Genomic DNA, 25,662 nt, shown 5'->3' on the forward strand with positions numbered 1-25,662 from the left:
AAGTTTGTTTCTTGTGTTACTTCTACACCTGAAGGCCGCGCCATAGCTCAAGCGGTTAGTCGCTGGCTTCCCACCGCGGCAGTCCGGGTTCGATCCCGGGTCTGGTCAAGTGGGATTTGTGGTGGACAAAATGGCGCTGGGGCAGGTTTTCTCCGAGTACTTCGTTTTCCCCTGCCAATCTTCATTCCACCAATTTCTCCACAATCACCCTCACCTATCATCTGGGGTTGGTACAATAGGCCAGAAGTGGCCGCAGTACAAGGGATCTTAGTCCCACACCACTAGCAATAAAAAAATATTTCTATACCCTGAAGATGGAAGCGGAATGTTCCTCCGAAGTGTCTGACTTTCACCGGCCTACATGTCTTGATATCCCGGAAGACAGAACTCGTCACAGCTGCCGCTGCGAGAGCCTCAGACCCAACCTGACAACGTCAGTGTTTCATTTCCTGCTCTTGATAGCGTTGTCGTTAGAATGGTGCAAGCCTATTGCTATGCACAGCACATGGTACATACCAAAGCCCGGGGAAAATTCTGTTTTATAAGTTAATTTACGACGATGTCAGTATCTATGTATGGTTCTACGCTCTTTTTTTTTACTTCGGTCGCTATTTCAGTTTCTTAATCCCACACGGGAGCACCCAGTAGCGTAGTTGGTTGAGGCACTATGCTACAAGCCGGAAGATCGCGGGTTCAAGCCTCGATGGGGTCATTATTTTTTTTAAATTGACCTAATCCTTCCAGCCGCACTATGGCCTGGGGTCGACTCAGCCTCAGAAATGAGTATCAGGAATATTCTTGGAATGTTCCTTGGGGTAAAGGACGGGCGGCACGTAAGACTGACAACCTTACCACCATCTATGAGCCGATTGTCTAGAAAATGTGGGAACCTCAAAATCTCATAACCATATGGGTCTCCATGGCCTGTTACAGGGATACCTTTACTTACTAATCCTATACACAGTCGGTAGGACTCCTTGGAAGGAGGATCAGCCTCGTCACAAGGCCGCTACCTACACACAGAGAAATACAAACACAGAATAAACGCAGACAAATATCTATGCCTTCAGCAGGACTAGACCCCACAATTCCAGTGTTCGAGCGAGCGAAGACAATTCATGCATTAGACCGCGTGGCCATTGTGACCAACAGTAGCTAGACTATAGATATATAGCGTCTAATGTTAGAATAATAGATGAATGATAAATTGAAAGGATATGGAAGGAAGCGATTGTAGCATAATCGAAGTATTTTCCCGACATTTGCATGGAGAAACCAAGGAAAACAACGGAAATATCTCAATCAGGAAGGTAAGTGTTCCGACCGTGATTCGAAGGCAGCATCTCCTGACTACGTTTCAAGATCATTACAGCTATGCGAGTGTATTCAGTTGCGAAGTTATTCTTGCATCATTAATTCGTGACTTGGTTATAGTTTACGCTGTTCCTGTGTATATTGCTAGAGGCTGACTCACTTCGTGTCGCATTGCCCTAGAAACTTCTGCGCCATAGCTGGCGGCTTCTCACCCCCCTCACCCCCAGTGTTTCTGTCTCGTCATCTAATTCATCATCCCGGCAAATGGAAATTATCATACGTAACCATCAGCAATTTGACTGAATTATTCCCATTCCAAAAATTCGATCTTTAGCTCTAGACGTGCATCAGCTTCAAGGCACCAAACGTTTATTTGAAAAATTCTGGGATTTCTTTATCCTGACAACTTTTTTTTCCATAAAATCTTAAAAAATTAAACACTGAAACAGCACCTCAAAATAGGCCGTTACCGTTTCCTTTCATATCCTATCTATTTCAGTGTTCACAATAATCCCCCCTTCCGACATTTCTTTATAAAATTTAGTTGAGAAGACTTTAAATAAAGCAATGAAAGTAGAAATTTCGCATTCAGACGTAAGTACGAAATTTATAGAGACATTTTCCCCGGAAAAAATTAGGTTTCTCGTCCAAGACAGATGTTAGAATGAGATACAACGGATAATTGCAGTGACTGACGTAAATCTAATTAAAATATATGTGGTCTGATATTCTCACAGCGGTCGTTATGATGAGTTCTGTCTTCTGTTACATAACAACTGACGTTTCAGGGGAATGTGTCGTCTCCATTAGTTCGCTCACAGTCAACCGATGTTTCACAGGAATGCGTGGCTACCTGCGTCATGTTGATTTCTTGCAAGGATTAACCTTCCACCCTGAAGCTGGAGGGGATATGTTCCTCCGATACGTCGGTTTGTGTTTCAACGGACTGCACAACGGTATACAACTCTTAGGGCGAGGGCACTCCGAGGAAACTGGCAACCGCAACGCAACCGAAATTTCCAAGAATTTCTATCAGCCTGAGTTGAACACATGTTACTGAACGGAGCAGCGGAAATTGAGGAAACGTTGCGGTTGCGTTGCGGTTGCCAGTTTCCTCGGAGTGCCCCCGCCTCTATGGTTCAAATATTTAGGCCTACCTAAAAGCATGACAAAGGAGAAGTTCATGGAGGTAGGCCTAGGGCCACCGGAGCTGTAGTGCCAAGGAAGAAAAACATGACAAAAAATAGGAACATTTTTCTTGAAAATTCTGAGTTTGTATTTTTATAGAAATTTAACAGAATGCTGGGTATATATAAGCAAGCTTCCGTTTCTCAGCATCAGACCGTGAAAGTATATGTGACTGGGAGTGGAGGTAAATCCCCTAGCACTCTTAACCTAGAGACTAGGTGGTCAGTTTCACAGGCTGCACCGACAAATTAGGCATTGAATCATTATCGCAGCGCATCTTCCGAAGACGGCAGCAATAATTCATGTACTAATAACATAAACAATAGAAGAATTTGTACAAGTTCAAGATACGCCGCATTAGGGACAGAGAAATCATAAAGTAGTTGAAAACGAGCAAAAAAAAAAAGGGATCGATTCCTGTTAGGGGTAGAGATTTCCGTCTTCGCCCCTACGTCCAAAATTGGTTATGGAGCCCCTAAGTCCCATATTCGAGAGTCAGGCCTTCTTCCATGGTTTTCAACCCTGAGCTGAAGTAAATGCAGCCTCAGTTTTAGGCACCCTTCTATAAGTTAGGCGGCAGCGATAAGGCGGTCGGAGCATGAAACTAAGCAATTATCTAAATTTAATGACGATGTTAAGAATATTTAGAATTTTAGCTTCAAATTGGCATATGTCTTCATGGTCTGGCCCTCAACCATAGGAACAATTATTTTTATTTACTTTTATCAAGGTTTGTTCCTTTGTCTAAGTGTTATTTAATTACAGCGGACACTTCATTCTGTCGAGTATGCAGTTGTCAGAGTCGCTTAAGATAGAATAGGCAGACACAAGTAACAGATTTCAACAACGAAAGTGGTAATTAACATAGCATATGAAGAATGCCGTCTTCTGGGATGTGGCGCCATGTAGATCTTATGTGAACCGACGTTTCGGAGAAACGCATGGCCTCTATCTTCAGGATAGAAAAATCCGCGAGCGATGAAGCAGCGTTAGCAGGTGGCTGCAGACTGAGCCACCAGTCGAAAACACCCAGCTATATAAAAACAGGAAGGGTGGGAGAGTGAACCACGTGGGAAATCAATAGAGAGGAGAGGGGAAGCGTCTGTGGAGATGGGCCAGCAGGTAGTAGGCCAGAGCCAGTATAGGATCGTGTCGGGAGGCGACACGTTCCTCCGAAATGTCGGTTCACACAAGATCTACAAGGCGCCACATCCCAGAAGACGGCATTGTTCATAGTCACAGCCGCGAAAACCTCAGCTCTTACACAACATAGCATTTGTTCCCAAAGTATCAGTTGCACAGATATTGTCAATGTAGGCGTGCATTTGTACATGTACTGAGGTAGGGGAAATATTGAGTAGATTCACAACATTCTGCATACTAGACGTCCCTCGTGTGTAAATAATTCTATAGAAGCAAGTACAGTTTTTGCCTTTCTTTTTTTATATTTCGGGCATTACCAACCACCATCAGAAGACATCCGACAGTATAAAGGAACTACTTTGCATGCGTTGTCTCAATATGATTTATCACTATAGTATCTTGAACGTGCATATAATATATTACCGTACACTTCTTTCCTTCTCACATTTAAATTTCCTAAAATGTCATTAAAATCACACTGTTAACAGTTGCCTGAGGATGGCCTTATGGGGCCGAAACATGTTGCAATAATTAAAAAAACGATTTTAACGCCACTGGGAAGACGAAGAAGTAGGTGGATGGACAATAATAAAATGTATCTTAGAGATATAGAATGGGATAGTATGGATTTGTTTGATCTGTCTCAGGATAGGGACCAGTGGAGGGCTCTTGTGAACACGCTGATGAATCTTAGGGTTCCATAAGATTGCTGGGAAGTTCCTGAGTAGCTGTACAATTCGCGGCTTCTCAAGAAGGGCTCAGTTCCATGAGTGAGTGCGATTTTAATGATATTTTAGGAAATATAAATATGTTTAGAATGACGTTTTAAAAAAAGCGGTCGAGTGATTCTGAAATATAATATTATGGACATAAGAGTAAAGAGTTGATACACAAAAACCGAGTTAGAAGGTCTTGTTGATTAGACAGAAGGATGTAATTTAAGGCCCTCGTATCTATTGTTGGCTACGTACAATATCTTATCAACTCTTGTGTTGTGGGCCGTAAGCCCGTGCGTGTGATGTGGTGTGCAGTCCAACGAAGGAAGTGGTGGAGTGTGGGATGCACCGTGCTACACTTACTCCTGTAAAAATAGTTACTTTTAACGGAATTTTACCACATTTTGTTGATTGTAAAGTGTAACGGTTCAAGATGCTTCTTATAAAGGTATTTTAATTTTTATATTTTTAGTTTATTTTCAATTCCAAAGTAGGTAAGGAAGACATTTTGAGACCAACAACTGGGAATGAGGGTTTGTATTAAATTATTAATGATAATGAAGTTAGAGTAGTAAACTTTGCCACATCCAAAAATCTGATTCTCAAAATTACAGTGTTCCCAGAAACCACTAGGGAGACCAAGATGTAGGTGGGTGGATAATATTAAAATAGATCTTAGAGCGATAGGATGTGGTGGTATAGACTGGATTGATCTGGTTCAAGACAGGGACCAGTGGAGGGCTTTTTTTAACACGGTAATGAACTTTCTGGTTTCATAAAATGCTGTGAAGTTCTTGAGAAACCGTACAATTGACGGCTTTTCAAGAAGGGCTCAGTTCCGTGAATTTAATTAATTAATTTATTTAATGACGCTGCCAGTAACCCAGACTATATAGTATCGGTATATTTTAACAATATATATTTATATTTCCAATAATATCAAAACAAAGAAGTGTACATGTAAGTTTTGAGGTTTTCACGGCGATGACTATGAAGAAAGTCGTCTTCTGGGTTTAGGCGCCGTGTATTCTTAGTTTTGGCCGACGTTTCGGAGGAACGTATCGCCTCCATCTTCAGAGAAAGTGAATGGCTTGGAATGCAGAGAGCAGTAGTCACAGTTACAGTTACTGCTCTCTGCATTCCAAGCCATTCACCTGCTCTGAAGATGGAGGCGATACGTTCCTCCGAAACGTCGGCCAAAACGAAGAATACACGGCGCCTAAACCCAGAAGACGACTTTCTTCAAAGAAGTGTACAGTTTACCAAAAAACGAATTTAGAAAATGGCCGACATGCATACCTTCCCACTCCCTTTAGCAGGCAGTGAAAACTTGCGTTGATGAATCAGATGGAATAATATCGCAATCCTTGCCTAACCATGACGTAAAGAGGGGAAGCACTCCTCTCGATACTGCCCGTACCAGCTCTGGGCTACCTCACTGCCACCAAAACCCTGCCGGATTCCCGCAATTCGCTCTGCTTTCCTTAACTGCTGACCTTCGGAAAAGTTTCGGAAGTAGAAATATTTCTCCATCTTCCTTTAGACAGTGTCTAACGCTTATTCACTTACACGCATTCGCATTAATTCAAAATGCATCTAGATTTGTTGATGTAACAACGTCGTCATGTTATCCCACGCGTTAATACCATTGCTACATTCGATATGATGCTCTGTTGTTCCGTGATACCGTTTATTGTTACTTAATCAACATTCCCTCACCTCACTCATTGGCTGGTGCGTTAGGGGAAAGAAGGAGCAAGCAAGTATTCACAAAGTGTAAGGAGACAACGAAAAGTGTGGAACATTCAGTTCAGCAGCAGCTGACAAGAGTCAAGGCACCAATTGAGAGATTCGTTCTTAATCGCGAGAATATAAGTTGCTTCCCGCAAAAGTGAGGTAAGTCGGTACTGGCAGCTTAAAACTTAAAAATCAAATGATTGTATTATTATTATTATTATATAGACTGTCATATTTGTATTTTGTTCTTTGTATTTCTGTGAACTTGTGCTAACTTTGTATTTGGCAACTGTGGTGTTAAGATTGTACGTAAATGAACACGAATTGAATTGAATTACCTGTTAACAATTTGATAAAATTCAATTAAACCGTGCACGACATGTTTAATATGTATATACCGGATACGGAGAAATTATTGTATTGATAAAGTTCTGAAGAATATGTAACATTTAAGATACTAATGCTAGTTAATGTGAATTCCATAAAAATGGACTACTTAAATGTGGTCCCTGCCACTAATACACATTTCTGCTGTGGGTTAATGTTGTTTCTCCAATAACATAATTGATTGCACACGAAGATGCGTGTAAATATATGTACATGCACGCAATACACTTGCATTAGTCACTGGTGCTTGTGTATATACAGTAGTGCGTCCACACACACACAAACACACACCTACATACGTATATGTAGACTTCTCGTTGATTATAATTAATACAAATGAAGATTATATATAAAATATACGTACGTGTATAACAGTAGTATATATGTAAGATCTGAGGTTTTCACGGCGGTGACTATGAAGAATGCGGTCTTCTGGGATGTGGTGCCGCCGAAGTTTCGGAGGAACATATCGCCTCCATCTGCAGGGTAGAAAGATCCGCGAACGAGGAACCAGCTGGAGGTGATATGTTCCTCCGAAACATCAGTTTATACAAGATCTACACGGTGCTACATCCCAGAAGACGGCTTTCTTCGGTAGTACACATGTCTCCCTACTTCCTAGTGATTGTGTTTCGGTTTAATGTATGATGTATGTGGCTTGAAGCAACAGGCAGATATACAATTTTAAGAAAGACATTGAAAATGTGGTAGAGTTAAAACATTTTGGAAAGAAAGTAACAAATAAGTTACGGACAGATTAAATTTGGGGGAAAGCTGAGTACTATTGAGTTGAAATTCTTTTTATTTCCTTCCCACTGTCAGGAACCAAATTTAGAACTCAGGGTTACAGAACTGTACTTCCGCCTGCTGTTTTACGTTTATGGGTATGAATTGTAGCCCATAACCGTCGGGGATGAACAAAGACTGAGGGTGCTTGAGAACAAAGCGCCGAAGTGAATATATTGACGTAAGAGAGAAAATAACAGGAAGATGGAAACATTTGCATAATGAGTAGTTTCATAATTTCTAAACTATTCTTCATCAAAAATTATATTTGAGTGATTAAGCTCATGAACACCGGAGCCTGTAGCATGCATAAGAGGTTTAGTCGTAGATGGAAGGATAAAGCTGGAATTATCTCAAAGAAATAGTGTATGAGAATGTACAGTGAACTTAGCTGGATTAGTACTGGTATTTAGTCGCGGGTTCAAGTCCCGATGAGGTCATTGGATTTTTTCAATTGACCTAATCTTTCCAGCCGCATTATGGCCTTGGGGTCGACTCAGCCTCTAACAGAAATGAGCACCAGGAATCAATTAAATAATTTTCCTGAGGAGTAAAGCGCGGCGGCGCGTAAGGCTGACAACATTACCGCCATCTTTGAGCCGATTGTCTAGATAATGTAGGAGCCTCAACGTCTCACAACCCTATGGGCCTCCACGGCCTGTCACAGGGATAGCTTTACTTTTTTAGTACTGGGTTAAATTGGCGTCTATGCTTTGTATAAGATATCTTAAGCGTACGTCATAAACAGATAGTGACTTCGATAATTACACCAACATTACATTACTATATTCTATTCCCAGCATACAATGGGAACTCTTAATCTCGTTGAACTTATAAGAATTTTTTTTCTAAGGTTGCTTACCCCACGTATGGCGCAACCATCAAAGATATCTTAGACAAAAATATAAACAAGGTAATACAGCTTCCAGTTACATATAAGATAGAAAGTTTCTTTATTGGCTAAGTTACTATCAGTTTCTCAAGACGGATTTTGCCCCAAACGAATTTTTTTAATATTCAAATACGTTTCCGAGGATTTGTGTCAACATTAATGTGTAAATAAAATATATCACACCATGAATGCGAATCTGACATTTTGAAATAATGTATTGATAAACAGATGCACAATATATTACGATGGCCCGTGTAATACAACAACATACGTACGACACGGATAACTGTAGAACTCTGTTCTTGGAGACTGAAAATAAAATAAAAAAAATAATAAGTCTAGGTTAAAAATGTCAGAATTTCCATTGTAATTTAGGACTTCAAAGTACCAAAATACATGTAAACCGACACAGATAAGACTATATTTAATGAGGGACGGTTAAAATACGCAAAACCATCTTCCATTTACACATTGGATAAATTTGTATTCATTTTTACTTATCAAATAATATTACATTCCTGACATATTTGGGTCATAAAATCACCATGTTCAGGGGGAGACGAAATATTAGAGGAAGTTTTATAATATGTATACGTAAAATATTTTAAACATCCAGGTCATTTTATGTAATATAAAATTTCCTTTAATGTCTGGTCTCCCATCAGTAAAAGAGAAAATAAATTAGATACACTTGGATGGTGATCTCGCATATTATTTTAATAGAAGAAATATATCGGGAAAAACGTAAATTTGGGAGATCTTCTGTGTATATCCGTGGTTTTCTATCGTAATAAAACAATCGCCCAGTTGTCATATAGGCTGCCAGCTCTGAAGGGGAATATGTATTAATCAAACGAACACATTAGCATGATGGCTGACAATCCAGGAACTACAACCAACTACAAAAACAAAAAACAACGAACGCCGTGCCTTTAGTCCGCAAGCGAACTATACCGACCGAGCGACCGCCGCTTGTCGGCGAAGTTTAGTGCCAACTTTTGCGGATAGATGAGGTTAAATGTTTTCATCATCGAAATCAGCTGTTATGATACAAAGAACACAATAATAATGCTGTAACAATCGTTCACTTATTTCCGTCTCTAAAACAATACAGGTCGTTCATAGTCTCTCCTTTATTTTAAAATGTCATGAAAATCGCATTTAACTGCAACATGTTTCGGCCGTACAAGGCTATTTATGCTATAACCTGACTTAACGTCCAGCGTCGATGGAAACTTACACACAGCCCCAGGCGACTAGGAAATTTGCCCCCCCCCTCAGGTAACTCTTTAAAGCCAAATGGTCATTATATATACCACTTAATTTAACATAGTAAAACTCTGCACTCTGCCAACAGAATGTAGTATTTGGTGTTCACTATGTTTCTCACAATAAACAGCGACTGTTTCCCTAAACAGCATTAACCGGTTGGGCTTTGTTATGGAGAAGTGATGTGTTTCCTGTGAGGTACGGACTGAATTTTTATATATATTATTTAGAACATATGCGGTCTTTAAAGGGTTAGGAACAAACTATCAACTTCTAAACTTCCTCATAATTAATAACAAAAAAAAAAAATACACTGCGAAAAAAAACGTAGTTGGTGTCTCAGTACTTACTTACTTACTTAATCATGGAGCTGAACCTTTCTTGAGGAGCTGCCAATTCTGCAGCTACTCAAGAATTTCCCAGAATATTATGGAACCCGAAGGTTCATCTCAGTACTCAAAAAGAATATATTTATATTTTTCATGACGTATTTAAATTACTGAAGATTAATTGTCGTAATATGAGCAAAAGGACACACATACTCAGAATGGTTTATAAAATATGGCGCGCAAGACAGCCGCTTGGCTCGGCTAACTGCATTGCGCTGCCCCGTACTGTGCTATCTTCCCGGCCGGTTCTGCTGGTGAATCTCTTTCCTTGTCTTTTTTTATCTTTACGAAAAATTGCGCTCGAGCTGTTACATCTCATGTGTATTCCTCAAAGTTGGTCGCTTATACAAGGACTCCCCGACCTGTAGTCCGCAAGCGAACTATACCGACCGAGCGACTGCCGCTTATCGGCGAAGTTAGTGCCAATTTTTGCGGATAGAGGGTGTCACGTGGCCAGCGCAACGGATCCCCATGGCTGTTAATCTTGGTTTTCTAGACCGGAGCCGCTATTTCCTTGAAATAGCTTCTCAATTAACCTCAGGAGGCTGAGTGGACCCCGTTCCAGACCCATAACTTCTCAGAAAAATCTGGTAGGGCAGGGAATTTAACCCGGGACCTCTGGATCTGTAGTCAGGAACTCTGCCCACTAGACCACAGAGGCAGTCTGGTTATGAGTGAGTGTAGCTTTATTTCCACTCCCAATACATTTTAATGGCCGGATAGTTACGTGCAGGGGCTACTCATTTTTCTTCGTTATTTTAAAAACATTGTAATGTTAAGTAGATGCCAGTTATACAGCGTGTCCTGATATTTATTCCTACGGATTCCATGACGCAATTTCTTCGCAACGTGGTGTTTCCATAATCGCGTCTTCTGCGAAATTTATACGTCACTCGAAATTTCATCAAGGGACTTTTTCTTCATGACGTTTATCAAATAATCTCGTGATGAAATTCGTAGGCGTGAATATCCATGCCGTGTTGTCACATCACTTTCACTTTTGATCGTGTTTTCCGCTAAAATTCATGCGTTAGCTGGAATTTGATCAAGGAACATATTTATTCCATTATTCCTCACGGAAAAGTGTGGTGGAGTCGGTAAGAATGGATTTAAGGGCACATTGCACACCAGAATATTAATAAAGATATATTTGTTTCTATGATTAAATAAGCACGTCGTAGGGATATGCTGGAAAGTGGTGTACAGCGCCATGTATTCGTAACTTCCAATGTATGGCAGGGAACGGTGAACTTCACGATCCGGCCGCTTCATTCTGAGAAGAGGCCCCCAGTTCCCATTGTTTACGAGGCTGGGTGGGCCCCAGAGCCGGTATGGACCTTCTCCTCCTGATGCAAACCAAACCGCGCCATACCGATCGCAAATCAGTCGCTATACTGACCGAGCTACACCGGTTTCTTCGGAATGCTAGTGGGGTGGGACTAAGTCCCTGTATGCGGCCACTTCTGGCCTATTGTACCAGCCCCAGATGATAGGTGAGGGTGATTGTGGAGCAATTGGTGGAATGAAGATTAGCAGGGGAAACCGAAGTACTCGGAGAAAACCTACCCCAGCGCCACTTTGTCCACTACAAATCCCACTTGACTAGACCCGATATCGAACCCGGGTCGCCGCGGTGGGAAGCCAGCGACTAACCGCTTGAGTTAGGGCGCGGCCCCCTGTAACGCTATTAGTAATAAAAATTAATAAAGCAAATATAATTTGAAAAATAAATAATGCGCAACCGAAAATTTTACTGGAGAATATATAAGATCTTTAAGAGTACTATGATCTGGAGTGTAATGCCATGAAGTCTGGTAGTTGCTTGCCAACAAACTCACTATTTTATTCTTTATTTGTTTGTCTTAATCTTCGACCTTGAAAATGGTGGTAGCACATTCTCCTAAATGCATGCAAACTTATACAGGATCTCAAGAATAGTGTCTCGCTGATGGCATTAGAAATTTTAGTGCTAATTTTTAATCTTATATTCCTTTAGTTTTATATATTTTAAGGAGAATAAAAGGGGAAAAATATTTTAAATTTATTTCATTAAATAAGTGATCAATATCAGATATGACGAAACTCATATATTGTGTGACCTTGGGGACTACATGGAAGAAAATTTCGAAAGACGAAAATTCGGTAATTGTTTTGCACTTAAATCCATTCTTGTCACTCTGACTGAAGTTTGCGTAGAACTATGGTAATTTGTACTAAACCACAACCACAACCAATATGACCACCGCTACCACAGGAACCATTATCACTGTCAATCTCAGCAGTCAACAATTCACTACGTTTATCATCAGGGCCCGGATTTTGATGACCTGAAAATATTTAAAAAATGACCTATAAAATGACCGAAAAAATCCAGAAAAATGACCTAAAGAGAAAAGAAGAGAAAGAGAAAAGAAAGAACACTTCGCTTCCATGTTATTCACATTTTAGAAAACATATGAAGAAAAATTCCCTAAAATGGCCAAAAATGACAAGAAATACCCTTAAAAGTCCAAAAATTTACCCCCAAATAAAAAAATGACCTTAGATATAAAAATGTAAAAAAATACAAAATATTACCTATAAAATTTACATTTCTGTAACCAGCAGCTCATATCCGAGATTTATATATTTAAGAGCATCGCATAGGATACAAGGAAAAAAAGATGAAATGTCATCAAAATCCGGGCCCTGTTTATCATCATCATCTGTAACCCACATCATCACATGTGCAGCCGATAGTGGGGTCAACATCACCAGCACATCCATCATTATAGACTCTTAAAACGTTAACCCAAACCTCCCAATTTATATCAATGGCACCTATCAAAATCACATGTGAAGCAGATATAATTTTATTAATTACATTCTTTCAGCATTAAAGATACATGACGTAATCCCGTTCTCTCACTTTTCCTGTTGCTCCCACTTTGGAGCAGAGGCCATCCATGAAATTTCAGTTTCTTAATCTTAAGATAGTCATTATGACTTCTTGGACGGGGGATCAGTCCGTCGCAAGGCCGCTACCTAAATGTGCGTCCACATTACTCGTGCTCGTGTTCGTCGGGTGATTCGTCTGGCTTTTACTTGTGTTCGTAAATCTTCGTCCACACTACTTCAGTTGCTCGCCAGGCTTCGGCGCGTGAGGATCCGTATATTTACTCGTAGTGTGTATGGGCTGTATTCGTATTTTAATTTATTGGCTATAGTTTTTAATATTTGCTTGTCTCGCGACTTGTCATATCGTACACATTGCTCGCGAGTATGGAGAGTCACACGAGCACGAGTAATATGGACGCGCCTTAACACAAACACAGAATAAACGAGCACTGACATCCATGCTTTGAGTGGGATTCAAACCCATGATCTCAGAGTTCGAGCAGGCGAAGATGGTACATCACGTATTAATGATATGTAAAATATTTATTGTGATGCTTAATTCAAAACAAATGCCATTAGTTCTTCCAGTGAATTTACTGTTCATTGAAAGTAAACTGATTTTGGAAGATTCGTACATTTTTATTTTCATGTTGCCTGCAGTCGCTTTATAAAAGTGACTTAATTATATTCCTTAATTATATGTCTGTCTCTTGTCTGTGGGAGTTTACACGTAACTTCAAGAACCTTGACTAATGATTTCTTTACAGAGATACCGCTATCAGAATGCCCTTGAACTTGGAAATTTTAATACATAATTCATAATTAACTTACAACTACCTAAGTATAAAATACTGAAAACGTGACTGAGGAGATCCGAATTCAAGTTAATAGTAAATCAAGCGGCCTCCGTAGTCTAGAGGTAACGTTCCCACCTCATGACGCGGGTTCAAATACCCGGCGGAGGTCGTCGAATTTTTAAGGGCGGAAAATTTCAGGGAACACGTCCTCCGGGAGGGACTTTAAGCCGTGGGTCCCGTGTCGTAGCTTTACGGCACGTAAAAGAACCTCATACCTCCAAAGGAGGTCACTGAGCCAAAATTGCGGACGTTTGCCGCCCAACAGCAGTCTCTAATACCGCCGGTAGATGGGGGAAGCATTATAGATACCTCTCAGCTAGTAGAGCCGGTCTCGCTGGCTGGGCGGGACTGATGGTAAGCACCAGTACCGATAGGATATAGAGACTGGTAGAAATCATAGAGGGAAGCACAATGGACCAATTATAGGTCTAAGTGCATGGGGAAACCCACCCTCTTCAAATAACTAACTAACTAACTAACTAACTAATAGTAAATCCCTCTTGCAGTTATCGCTTCATTGAGGAAATGGGAACTTTCCGTTTACAAGTGTCTGCCATCTTGCGACAGAGTAAAATCTGGATCAGGCAACGGATGCTTCGTTACAAATCTGATTAAAGGGACAGGACAAGTGAGACTTACGAATACTCTTTGCTTCCATTGCCGCAGGTATGTCAACTTCTGAACTGTCTGCAGCTCCAATCTGCGTTATGGTTCTGAAATTTGGCAACACCTCTGCATTACCATCGTTATGGAATTTAATTAGGACATTTTAAAATTGGAAGCATCAATATGATTCAGAGACTGATTTTGTTTCCATCGTCAGGTAAAAGATAAAAGATAGAAGAGAGAGAGAGAGGGTGTTTGTTCTGTAAGATCTGTGAGATAAGGCTATTTTAGATTTTGATATACACATAAATGTCAGTGTCTAAAGAGACTGTCTCAACAAATGTGCTTCTGTGATTGATTTTATATCCATGATGCACAACTTCAAAAAATAGCTTTCAACTGCTTATATCCTTAAATATATATAAATAAATGATGTAACCGTGACATGAAAGCACTGAAATTAAGCAATGTTGAGTTACCATAGCAACGAATTGTTGAACATTAACAAGCTAAATAAATGTAACTACGTGGCAGTTTACAAAAAAAAAAAGCAAGTTTTCGTTTCAATATATCGTGTCTATTCTGTGAGTATTGGTAATACTTTAATGCGGATATATGGACTGCACTTACTTACTTACTCAGGGAGCTGAGCCTTTCTGGAGGAGCCGCCAATTCTGCAGCTACTAAAGAATTGCCCAGCATTTTATGGAACCCGAAGGTTCATTACCGTGTTCACAAGAGCCCTCCACTGGTCACTATCCCGAGCCACATCAATCCAATCAATACCATCTCATCCTATCTCTCTAAGATCCATTTTAATATTGTCCACCCACCTACGCCTTGTTCTTCCCAGTGGTCTCTTTCCTTCTGGCTTTCCCACCAATATCCTATACGCATTCCTCGTCTCCCCCATTCGTGCTACATGCCCTGCACTGCACTGTGCTATATAAAGAACAGAGTTCATAATTGATTATTTTTGCGTGTTATTCGTGGAAGATGGCGCTAAACTTTGGTCTCCATTTACTCTCCAATAACGCTTAGAACTGGGGAGGAAGGGGGGGGGCACGCGGTAGCGTAGTGGTTAAGGCACTATGCTACAAGTCGGGTTCAAATACCGATGAGGTCATTGGATATTTTCAGTTGACGTAATCCTTCCAGCCGCACTATGGCCCTGGGGCAACTCAGCCTCTAACAGAAATGAGTACCAGGAATTAAATAAATAATTTTCGTGGGGAGTAAAGCACGGCCGGCGTGTAGGGCTGACAACCTCACCGCCATCTTTGAGCCGATTGTCTAGATAATGTGGGACCCTCAACGTGTCACAACCCTATGGGCCTTCACGGCCTGTTACAGGGATAGGTTTACTTTACTTTTTACTTACTGGGGAGGAATACGGGAGAAAGCATTGAAGTTAATAGTAAGGAAATTTATATAACAAACGAAGAAGAATTTCCATTGGATTACAAAGGCTGGTCCGATAGCGTAGCGTAGCGTAACAGTGGCTGTACTACCCCTACTGTACCTGTTTGTGTGATAACGCTGTAACGCCAGTGTCTGAATTGGGTGCTTCAAATCACGGTAATGTCCGCTGATTCTGTAAAAACGTGTAGGAATATAAAACTTTATGCAAAAGTGGCAGAAGTCAGCTCCTGAAATTCATGGGGTCGAAAGTGAAGACATTACTAAACGGATTCCACTAAAACCGTTGGGCAGAGCCCTAGAGAATCTAGCAGTCGCTCAGCTGGTCAAATTTTTCCCCACTTTATATTAGACACGAAGATCCATTACCGTGTTCACAACATAGCACAGCTGGATAATATTCTGAAACTTATGAATAAAGACCATACACTCAAATTCTGTATCTTTATGATCAATTTTAATATTGAAGAAAGCAGTCTTCTGGGATTTGGCACCGTGTATATGTGGTGTTAACCGACGTTTCGGAGGAACGTATCGCCTCCATCTTCAGGGTAGAAGAAAAAATATAAGAGTCTGTTTTTACCGGTTCTCACGGTCTCTTCGCTTGTAGATTTCTTATATTTTTTCTTCTACCCTGAAGATGGAGGCGATACGTTCCTCCGAAACGTCGGTTAACACCACATATACACGGTGCCAAATCCCAGAAGACTGCTTTCTTCATAGTCACCGCCGTGAAAGCCTCAAATCTTACAATTTTAATATTATCCTCCCATATATGACTACTCATAGTTAGTGACTTTAGGTTTCTCGAAATACATTACTCATTCATCTTACGTGCAGCATATCTCGTCCATCTCTTGTTTGGTTTAACCACTCTGTGTCCATATCCAAAGGGCGTTTGCAGCCAATGATGTAAACTCGTGTGCGATGGGACTTCATAATATGTTTGCATCTGCAGTTGTTTTGTGCATTTGTGTGTTATATTTATCAGCATGAGGATGGTGAGAATCTTTGCTTTAATGTGTAATGGGTGTGTATTTAAAGCAAATTCTATAAACAACGTCATGAATTCATAGAATCTATTGATTCTGGCTTCAGTTGTTTTCTACTCCTGTAAAGTAGGTAAAGTAAAGCTATCCCTGTAACAGGCCGTGGAGGCCCATAGGGTTGTGAGACATTGAGGGTCCCACATTATCTAGACAATCGGCCCAAAAAGGTCTTTAAAGTAGAATGACTGTAGTGGTCGAATTAACATCAGTTCTATGTCGTATTCTGGAGGTCTCGGGTTCAAAAAATGTCGGTCCAGAAACCAGAAACTTTTGAATTTATTGCTGTTTTCTTTGATACTTTCAGGCAAATGTATTGTAAAGAAGACCTACCTCAAACTAGGCCACAATCTTTTTATTCCATATAATTAAAATCTATTTATTCGCCAATTTTCCTATCATTCGACGCAATAGAATCTGATACAGTTCTGATGACGTAAAATAAACTACAAAATAACTGGTTACAAGTTCATACTATCAGAAATCGAATGACTGCTTTTTCCCTTTGTTACTAATGCAGTTTTCTGAAACTTGGTCTCTGACATTAAGGGAGGAACATAGACTGGGGGTGTTTGAGAACAGGGTGTTGAGGAGAATGTTTGGACCGAAGAGATATGAAGTGACAGGAGGTTGGAGAAAACTGCATAATGAGGAGCTTCATAACTTGTACTCTTCTCTAAGTATAATTAGAATGAACAAGTCAATGAGGATGAGGTAGGCAGGGCATGTGGCTTGAATGAGGGAGAAAGGGAACGATTATAGGATATTGGTGGAAAAGCCAGAAGGAAAGAGACCACAGGGAAAACCAAAGCGTAGGTGGGTGAACAATATTAAAATGGATCTTAGAGATATAGGATGTGATGGTACGGATTTGATTGATCTGGCTCAGGATAGGGACAGGTGGAGGGCTTTTCTAAACACGGTAATGAACCTTCAGGTTACATAAAATGCTGGGAAATTCTTTTGTAGCTGCAGAATTGGCGGCTCCTCAAGAAGGGCTCAGCTCCATGAGTAAGTACTAATGCAGGTAATTGTATTGAAGAGTTGCACACGACTTCTGTATATCACAAGCACAAACAAAAATGATAAACCATAATTTATTGCCGTCATCTGCACAATGGAACCTATTCCTTATCTGCCAACCTGTTTCAAAACCAATGATGGCTCTAATATATTTATGACAGTTGTAAATAATATACTTCACCAGACAAGATGACACGAAGAAGTTTCGTGAATACAAGACATGAATATAATCCATTTGGTTATAGAGACAGATATTGTTAATATAATCTCAAAATTTTCCTGCGAAACGCTGACTTCTTTAAGGATGTATCTCCATAATTTTATTCATTCCACATAAAGGCCTCGGCTTATTATTTCTGAGTCTGAGTCTCTGATCAGTCGGCAGTATGTCTAGGCATAAAGCACCCATCTGGGGCTTGCGGCCAGATCTTTATTGTTATTTGACTGTTACGGTCTTCTCTTCTTGGGCGCCCTCTCTGACGAGAGGACGGTTATTATTTCCTTCATCTTTCAGGCTTTTATATAATAACTGAAAATAACTTATGATTGCTATTTTCTTTAAAACGCGCCAGCTACATGCTAAGGCTAATAAAAATAAAATATTAATTACATACATTCTGTGATCAACTGATAGATATCTGCGCACAGCATCAACCGTAACAGATTCCGAAAACTTTTAAATTGTCAGATGAAACATTTTTGATATGCACAGCTGTCATGTCTCTATTTGTGACAAAAAATATTTTATGCGAAATTTGTAGATGTGCTTATTATATAACGTACGTAGTTAGTTTAGGTACTATGCTACAAGCCGGAAGGCCGCGGGTTCAAGTCCCGATGAGGTCATTGGATTTCTTTCAATTGACCTGATCCTTCCAGCCTCTCTATGGCCCTGGGGTCTAATCAGCTTCTAATAGAAATGAGTACCAGGAATTAATTAAATAATTTTCCTGGGGATTAAAGCGCAGCCGGCGCGTAAGGCTGACAACCTTACCGCCATCTTTGAGCCAATTATCTAGATAATGTGGGACCCTCAACGTCTCACAAACCTATGGGCCTCCACGGCCTGTTACAGGGATAGGTTTACTTTTTTTTATGCACGAAATTCTGCAAGTACAGATCAAATAATTTTTAGCTATTGCAATTAAACTAAAAGCTAAGTGTAAAGCTGCCCGTCCTCCATCTTGTTCCATACTCTACAAAAATCTACTTTCATAGAAGTCGCAGGTGCGAGAGAATTCTCTCTGTTCCGTAGTGTCCATATCGATTTCTGGGCCCACTCAGCCTCCTATATAATGAGCACCTGGGCCCTTTCCCCAGGGGTGAAGCTGCTGGGGTGTGAATCCGGCCACTCACATCCACCCAGTGCCGAGAGTAAGCATGGGTGGAGTTATACTGCCACTTCCTAATACGTCACCATGTCATGATGCTTAATTATGCTTAATTAAGAATCATGATATGGTGACGTATTAGGAAGTGACAGATTTTATTGCCACACAGTCTTTTATAACAACAATATGGCGTCAGTGTGGCTCCAAACTTTATTTCGAACTGCCGCCATGTTGGTACTACGCTGGTTAAGATAGAGATTAAAAATGTATACAGCTAGTGGCCTCTATAGACATAATGATCATATCAAAATTCTTGTCGCATGGAAAATCAGTTTAGATTTTTTAAGTTTCAGAACATTTATCAAAAAATGTTCACCAATCCCCAGAAATAACTGAATGTTGAGTCTTTTTTTCTACCCGAAACCAATCTCGTGTAAACTACACCACTTTACACCATTTTAATTTGTCAATCACTACAGCTCAATAATACGGCTTATTAATCAGAAATAATATTTCATCCACTGCAACCAATACCTTTAACCTTGACATGTAGCTGAGTGCATTCGAGAAAATAAATCGATCAACCAATTCAGTTTGGGTTACAGCTTTAACCCCTTGCATCACCATTCTCCCCATACGTGTTATATTTCAGTCTAGCACACTGACGTGTGCTGAACCAGCGCAAGACATGTCAAAAGAGATAATTTCTTTTGCACAGAAGATTTACGTCACAGACAACATTTTTGCTCAATCCCAAATTTCAGTTTTAATATTTTATCTTACAAGAAAGCCAGAAAGTAAACCTCAAAGCAATAACTTACTGCTGAAATTCAAAGCAAAATGTTCGGTAAGTTTATTCTCGTAATAAACCAGCTCATGATTAATTAAATCGTACTTTAACTAAGCCCTTAACGTAATGGCCGCGCCATAGCTCAAGCGGTTAGTCGCTGGCTTCCCACCGCGGCGGCCCGGGTTCGATCCCGGGTCTGGTCAAGTGGGATTTGTGGTGGACAAAGTGGCGCTGGGGCGGGTTTTCTCCAAGTACTTCGGTTTCCCCTGCCAATCTTCATTCCACCAATTGCTCCACAATCACCCTCACCTATCATCTGAGCCTGGTACAATAGCCCAGAAGTGGCCGCAGTACAAGGGACATAGTCCCACTCACTAGCAATAAAAAAAATACCGCTAAGCGAACCCGCTCGGTCACGTAGCTGACACAATGCACCATGCAGCACTTGTATTTTCATGACAGCTCACGACTTACACCTTCAGCACGAAGCTGCCTAGTTTTATGCTCCTCTGTCAACTGCATGTACATTAATCATCTTTTGCCTTCAGACCTACTAAATCATGCTGCCTAAATATCTTGTGATTATGATTTTGAGATGACACCAATATGGCATGAAGGTTCATCACCATGTTCACAAAAGTATAACTTTGGATACTGTCGTAAGCCAGAACAGTTAATTTCGCACGCCATTACTCCAAGATCCACATGAATAGTGTCTTCCCATCTACGAAGAGTATCCATAAAGTAAGTTCCGTTTGCAAATAATGCCGCTGCAGCGCTGCGGTCACTATGGTGCTCATGCGTACAGAGTTTGTTGGCCATTTTGGAAGGCACGGACGCCATTTGCAGACAATCGAACCGCATTTACGCATCGTCATGTGTGTTTACAATGTTCAAGAAAATCGAGAAGCCCGCCGTATGTTAAATGCGGTCTCTAATTCGTTTCTTGAATGCAAGAAACATGAAATTCCTTAAGCTGGGGTAGCTCAGTTAGAGGTTATGGGCGGGAAGACCAGGGAACCTTCCCTCTATAGCCGGCAAAAGTACAGAATTGTTCTCTTCATCACGCCACCCTGCCTCCTAACCGGACCCTTCTTCCCAGGAGTAAAGCGGACGCGACGTGAAGCTGATCACCAACCTCCACCTAGTTCTGAGATTACAGAAACTTGGAGCAATACCTCCAATCCCCATGCGTCGTTATGATATGTGCTTAATTATTTAAGCATACAGACACCTTTACATTTTACCGTCTATGCCTAATTTTCCAAAGTAGTCCCTTCTGTTCGTGTTTAATGACTAAATTTTTGTATGCATTTCTCATTTCTCCTATATGTAGGGTAATGAACATTAGGAAAGCAAATTTGTTTGCAGTCACATCTTCATACTGAAATAAATAGTGTTAATGCCCCTTCCATTTTGGGCTATAAACTAACTGAGTGTGTGTGTGTATATATATATATATACGTGTTTGCTTTAATTTCTGGAAGTTAACTTACTCGTATTATTGTGACTCGAGAACCTTCTTTTGTATGTCACAACAGACCAAAGTGGTGCAAGGCCTCCTGCTTTTCTGACTTTCAGGAACTTGTTGTTGCAAATCTGACAAGACTCCTTGGATGGAGGATCGATCCAATCGCAATGCCTTATTCTACAAACGACAACGCAAACATAGAAAAACGCATATATATATCCGTGCCTCGAGCTGGATTCAAACTCAAGATCCAAGTGTTTGAGCGATATAAGATGGCAAGCGCCTTAAAGCGCGCAGCCATTGCAACAGGCTAACTTGAGTATCATGATTTAATAAATATCATTGTTATTTAGACGTGTTCTGTGTTTCCCAGATTAATTTCACACCTTTCTTACTCTTCCTCGAATTCTTTAATAACATGTCAACGCATTGCTAGGCGACCGCTCGATAAACACCCCGCGATACGCGCATGCAACAATAGGACGAATGTTTATGGCTCGTTGCTAGGCAAAAGTCAGCGCGCCAATGGACTGGCAAGATGGCTATCACGTGACTGGTTTTCTGTGTGTTCTGCGCTACGCAACAATAGAACTGTGTTTATTTGTGCGTGGTCCGTGCTGAGAGGATATGAGAGAATACGGGAATGGGAACTGACTTCACTTGAGTTCCGAAGTTCCAAGGGAACAGCAGTGTGGCCAGAATAAGAATTAGAGGACTTAGTGTGTGACGTTACGTGTGCTATAGTTACAGTAATCTTGAGAGTGTAAGAACTAATTGTAGTTACGAGTAGTGAAGATCCAATAAACCGATTCATCAATCCAATCCCGCGTCTTAGTCACTGAAACAAATGATAATATATAAAAATCCAATTCGTACCTCACAGAAAACATTACTTTTCCTCTACAAAGACCAACCTGTTAATGATGTTCAGTGTATATATTACGTTGGTTATTATGAGAATCATACGAAACGCGAAGATTCGCTCCGTGAGCAGAATACAAAGTTTTAATGTGTTAAAGTAGGTGGTACATATAGAACCACTGATATTTGTACGGTTTGCGCCACACTCACACGTACAACCCATTTTTCAATCAACGACCATTAATACTTTGTATAAAAACCCATGCACAGCCAAAATTTACCATTACAAAAAAAAATGAGGCTGTTCTTATTATGACACACAACCACAAAATAAAAATCAACTGACCAGAACAAACTAAGTACAATGCTGTCATTTGTATTAGTATTTTCCTTGTTAACACAAGTGTGAACCGGGCTTAATTGTAATACCTATAATGCAGATATTTTCCAGTGTAACGCATGAAAGGTTTCGAGGTATTATTGGCGTTACATGTACCATACGTCAAACAACTCTCGAACAGACATACTTTTCTTGCTTGAGGAACTCTGCGATATTCCGTATACAACCAGCAAACTTTCGCATTCCTAAGTATACATAAAAACAAAATACAGCGTTACCGTTAAAAAGAGTCATTGCCCATTAAATTATAGTGTTAAAATATATGTAATGTGTATATCATCCTTCGGTACAGCAAAGGCAAATGTGTAGCAGCCCCTGTGCTTAACTAAATTAAGCACCACGCCTTGAAAACGCACGAGGGAGTGGAGGTATAACTCCACTATTCTTAACCTCGGCACTAGATGAAGGTGAAAGGTCAATTTGACGCTCCTGCCGCTTTGCCCCCAGTATTCACTGTATAGGAGGCTGGGTGGGCCCTACAGCCGGTCTGGACCTTATGGAGAAGAGAAAAATCTCTTGTCCCTACCGGGAATTGAACCCCCGACTCCTCGACTGTCCAGCCCGTAGCCTCGTGGCTGTACCAACTGATATCCTAGCTCATTGTCTAGTACACTATTCTCCATTTATGTCTGGGCCCTAGGCGACCATAACCGACTTTACACTGCATAAGTGACATATATCCATATATGCTTCATTGATTGTTAACTGTGAAATTCACGAAGCGATCAATACGTGGTCCTCATGATGGTAAGTTGCAGAAAATAAATCAACAGAAATATATATCCATACAACTGTCAAGGAATAAACAAACAGTTCTATTTTTTCAGGACATAAGACAATCTTCTCGAACAATGATTCGTTAGTAACAATATAAAATTTCGATAAAAATGTCTGCAGATCCTACGTATAAAGTGTCATGAAATTCACAAAGGATACTCGCATAACCAGAGCCATGAATCTTGAAAAGTACGAAATAATCAAATTTAACGTTACTTGCAAATTGGGAATAAATTATAATGTGATGATTGCAGTTCTACAGAATAGAGAAAAACGCTGAAATATTTGCTGAAATACAGCACACGCCAAGCAGGTGGTTAGGTTACAGAGAAAATCTTGTCTGAGTTCCGGGATTAAGGTTAGAATATTTTGCTATGAAAGACTGGTCATTTAAACAGTAACTGCTTATGCTTCTCTGTATGAGCAACTCAACATAATGGAAAATTTCAAAGGTTTCAAATGAACAACATGATCCCATTAAGACGAGCATAGTTAGGATCTATGGATCCAGGATTGCAAATCAGACACATCTGCGCTTTTTACATTTACATTAAATAGATCCCACTTCCTTAGGAGCAATTGATTTGATACTTCAGTGTGAAATGAAATAAAAAAATACACGGTTGTAAAAGTCTAAGTCGTACTTCAGAAGGTGAGGGTCACTCAACTGGACAAGAAAAATTCATGACTTTTACATAAACCGAAGTTTCGTTTTCGTTTTCGCAACAGCCCTCCATTGAATCACGTCCTACGCCACATAATCAAATCCACATCTTCAAATCCTGTTTCTGAGCCATTTTAATCTCATCCTCCGGCCTATGCAAAAGGCTCCCATGTGACTTCTCCTGTTCAGATCTTCCGATCTACATTTCATACAAGTACACGTCTATCTTCCACGCGTGCTACATGCCAAACATCACTTATTTTATATCATTATATTTGGTGAGGAGTCCAATAAATATCCTCATTATGCAATTACCCCTTTCCCCCTTAGATCCAATTTAATTGACAGAGAGTAAAGCGATATATAAACAATCCCCGTGGCTTGAGTCCGCAAACGAACTATACCGACCGAGCGACCGCCGCTTGTCGGCGAAGTTGATGCCAACTTTTGCGGATAGAGGGTGTTGCGTGATCAGCACAACGGATCCCCACAGCAGTTAATTTCGGTTTTCTAGACCGGAAAAGCGACATATTGCAAAGCTGCATCCTGATATGAATATGGAAAAAGGTCGAGTTGAAGGTTATTAAGAAATATTGTATTAAAAGCGGCGATTATTCAGTGTGAAATGAAGTTTGTTGGTTATTTCTTCCAAACGTCTGGCCAAAAAATATGTATACTATATCAAACCAATTGTCTTTTGTTTGTTTAACAACGCTTGGCCGCATAGGCGACAAAGCGTCAGAGAGCACAATGATATCATATTCGAAAGAACTGATCCTTTGGTTACTTTGCATGCTGTATCGTGTAAAGTAAGTAAAGTAAAGCTATCCCTGTACCAAGCCGCGAAGGCCCATAGGGTTGTGAGACGTTGAGGGTCCCACATTATCTAGACAATCGGCTCAAAGATGGCGGTAAGGTTGTCAGCCTTACGCGCCGGCCGCGCTTTACTCCCCAGGAAAATTATTTAATTAATTCCTGGTACTCATTTCTTTTAGAGGCTGAGTCAACCCCATGGCCATAGTGCGGCTGGAAGGATTAGGTCAATTGAAAAAAATCCAATGACCTCATCGGTATTTGAACCCGCGACCTTCCGGCTTGTAGCATAGCCCCTCAACCAACTACGCTACCCCGTACATGTATGCAAATGTATAACATCGAAGAAGATAGAAAGATGGTCATTAATAGTAAGAAGCTAGGAATTATGAGTTGATGGTGATATTTTGTGTAGAGAGATCGAGAAATATCACACAAAACCGCAGTCAGAACAGTTGATAAAGCTTGGCTAGGATACGAATCCAGTAATTCCAGAAACAAGTGTACAGCATCAACGCTATATCAACCTGATCAACTGGGAACGATGTAGAAGGAACTGATCGTGGCTTATTCTAAAATGGTATCGCTATGCGTCTAGGAGAATTGATGAAAAGCATCGAGATCCATCCGGGACTTTCCAGTACTAGGCAACGTTAACAGTCGCTACACAGCGATCTTTATTTTCTGTATCCTGTTGTGTACCTTGAATTAAAGGTACGTTTAGGAGCCGTCAACACAACGATTGATTATAAAATTGATATTAAGGTGTTAATACTCAGTTTTATTTTCATCTACAGAGATCATTAGGTGGTCCTTGAATACATATCAGTCGTCATTAAACTGTCAGTTAAAATAAATCCATTTTCAGCTTACTTTCCTTATTTTAATAAAATGAATGCAGGCTTA

At 40.4% G+C, this 25,662-nt stretch overlaps 1 protein-coding gene across 2 annotated transcripts in view; it reads left to right on the forward strand.

The window, feature by feature from the left end:
- The first annotated feature begins 4,700 nt into the window (after window positions 1-4,700).
- Window positions 4,701-25,662, forward strand: part of LOC111875332 (sodium-independent sulfate anion transporter) — a 50,680-nt gene continuing 29,718 nt past the window's right edge. Inside the window, exon 1 of one of the 2 annotated variants that reach the window (XM_033755801.1) lies at window positions 4,701-4,809. The gene's annotated coding sequence lies outside the window, so the exon portion shown is untranslated. Of the gene's footprint in view, window positions 4,810-5,885; window positions 6,258-25,662 lie in introns of those variants that run through there. The other variant, XM_023871494.2, reaches the window with a different exon arrangement.

This window comes from Cryptotermes secundus, unplaced genomic scaffold, assembly GCF_002891405.2.
Source record: "Cryptotermes secundus unplaced genomic scaffold, Csec_1.0 scaffold442, whole genome shotgun sequence".
Classification (NCBI taxonomy): domain Eukaryota; kingdom Metazoa; phylum Arthropoda; class Insecta; order Blattodea; family Kalotermitidae; genus Cryptotermes; species Cryptotermes secundus.